Here is a 2,479-nt window from a genome sequence, read left to right as displayed (position 1 = left end):
GAGGCTGAGGCAGGAGAATGGCGTGAACCCAGGAGGCAGAGGTTGCAGTGAGCCGAGATGGCGCCACTGCACTCCAGCCTGGGCGACAGTGAGATTTTGTCTCAAAAAAAAAAAAAAAAAAAGGAAGAAAATGTATGGTGAATTTTAAGTTCATACTAATTTGTGTATACGAGTACCAGGTTTCTGTAATAAAATGCCTCACAGCTACAATTGGGGGAAAAAAAAAAATGGGCCGGTGGCCCCAGCCTGTGGTCCCAGCTACTCAAGAGGCTGAGGTGGGAGGATCTTTTGAGGCCAGGAGGCAGAAGTTGCAGTGAGCCAAGATCCCACTCCAGCCTGGGCAACAGAGTGAAACCCAGTCTCAAAAAACAAACAGGCCGGGTGCAGTGGCTCACACCTGTAACCCCAGCACTTTGGGAGGCCAAGGCGGGTGGATCACCTGAGGTCAGGAGTTTGAGACCAGACAGGCCAACATGGTGAAACCCCGTCTCTACTAAAAATACAAAAAAAAATTTATCCTGGCGTGGTGGCAGGTGTCTGTAATCATAGCTACTCAGGAGGCTGACGCAGGAGAATCACTTGAACTCAGAGGGTGGAGGTTGCAGTGAGCCGAGATCGTGCCATTGCACTCCAGCCTAGGTGACAAAGTGAGACATTAGTGCTACCATGGGCAGCTAATTTTTTGTATTTTTAGTAGAGACGGGGTTACACTGTTGGCCAGGCTGGTCTTGAACTCCTGACATCGTGATCCACCTGCCTCGGGCTCCCAAAGTGCTAGGATTACAGGAGTGAGCCACCGCGCCCAGACAAGGATGCCTTTTTTTTTTGAGATGGAGTTTTGCTCTTGTTGCCCTGGCTGGAGTGCAATGGCAGGATCTTGGCTCATCGGAACCTCTGCCCCCCCAGTTCAAGTGATTCTCCTCCCTCAGCCTCTTGAGTAGCTGGGATTACAGGCATGTGCCACCACATCCAGCTAATTTTGTATTTTTAGTAGAGATGGGGTTTCTCCATTTGGTCAGGCTGGTCTCAAACTCCCGACCTCAGGTGATCTGGCCACCTCGACCTCCCAAAGTGCTGGGATTACAGGCATGAGCCACCGCACCCTACCTAGGATGCCTTTTTTTTTGAGATGGCGTTTCGCTCTTGTTGCCCAGGCTGGAGTGCAATAGTGCACTCTCGGCTTACTACAACCTCCGCCCCCCAGTTCAAGGGATTCTCTTGCCTCAGCCTCACAAGTAGCTGGGATTACAGGCATGCGCCACCACACCCTGCTAATTTTGTATTTTTAGTAGAGACGAGGTTTCTCCATGTTGGCCAGGCTGGTCTCGAACTCCCAACCTCAGGTGATCCACCGGCCTCGGCCTCCCAAAGTGCTCAGATTACAGGTGTGAGCCACCACTCCTGGCCGCTAGGATGCCTTTTTTAAAGTGAGATAATCTAAGTTAAATGTTTGAACAAAACAAGGTGAATAGTAATCGCTACATAAATGTTTGCTTTTGAGAAGTGTGTCATTAGGTTTAATAAATAAAATTAGGACGGGTGCGGTGCCAGCCCTTTGGGAGGCCGAGGCGGACGGATCACGAGGTCAGAAGATCAAGACCATCCTGGCCAACATGGTGAAACCCTGTCCCTACTAAATAAAACTACAAAAATTAGCTGGGCGTGGTGGTGCATGGCCATAATCCTAGCTATTCGGGAGGCTGAGGCAGGAGAATCGCTTGAACCAGAGAGTCAGAGGTTGCAGTGAGCCGAGATCGTGCCACTGTACTCCAGCCTGGGAACAGAGTGAGACTCTGTCTAAAAATATAAATAAATAAATAAAATTAATATTTACAAGTAATTATTGTTATTGAGATTCCATACGGTGTGTATGTTATGAATTATATTTGTAACTTCTCTGAGTCTCTGTTAATTGCAAGTCTGTGTAATCACAACATCTATCTCTGACGGTTGTTGAGAGCTTGGAAGATAAACACACAAGTTCTTGGGCACATGAAGACTGTTTCAGAGCCCTGGAATTACACATACCTGAGTTTTAAATCCAGCTCTGTCACATCCTAACTGAATGGCCTTGGGCAAGAGGCTTAACTTTATGAAATCACGTAGGCAAAATCCTTACAAGAGTTGGAACACAGTAAGCCCACAGTACACTGTTGATAATATCGCTCCCAGGTTCTGCTGCCATCATTCATGGGAAAGTCAATGACTGGGAGGCAGAGGCTGGAAGATCCATTCAGCCCAAAGAGTTCAAGGCCAGCCTGGGAAACATTGAGAACTTGTTTCTAAAAAAAATTAACTGGGCATGGTGGTGCACATCTGTAGTCCCATATGCTTGGGAGGCTGAAGCGGAAGAATTACCTGATCCCAGGAGTTCCAGGCTGCTGTAAGCTAGGATTGCACCACTGTACTCCAGGCTGGGTAACAGAGGGAGACCCAGTCTCAAAAAAAAAAAAAAAAAAAAAAAAAAAAAAAAAAAAAA

At 47.5% G+C, this 2,479-nt stretch overlaps 1 protein-coding gene across 1 annotated transcript in view; it reads right to left on the bottom strand.

Annotated features, from left to right (window-relative positions):
* Positions 1-2,479, bottom strand: part of KXD1 (KxDL motif containing 1) — a 34,410-nt gene that overhangs the window by 15,605 nt on the left and 16,326 nt on the right. The gene's annotated exons all lie outside the window — the stretch shown is intronic.

This window comes from Mandrillus leucophaeus, unplaced genomic scaffold, assembly GCF_000951045.1.
Source record: "Mandrillus leucophaeus isolate KB7577 unplaced genomic scaffold, Mleu.le_1.0 Scaffold11, whole genome shotgun sequence".
NCBI lineage: Eukaryota > Metazoa > Chordata > Mammalia > Primates > Cercopithecidae > Mandrillus > Mandrillus leucophaeus.
This window is presented reverse-complemented; position numbering and strand designations above follow the sequence as displayed.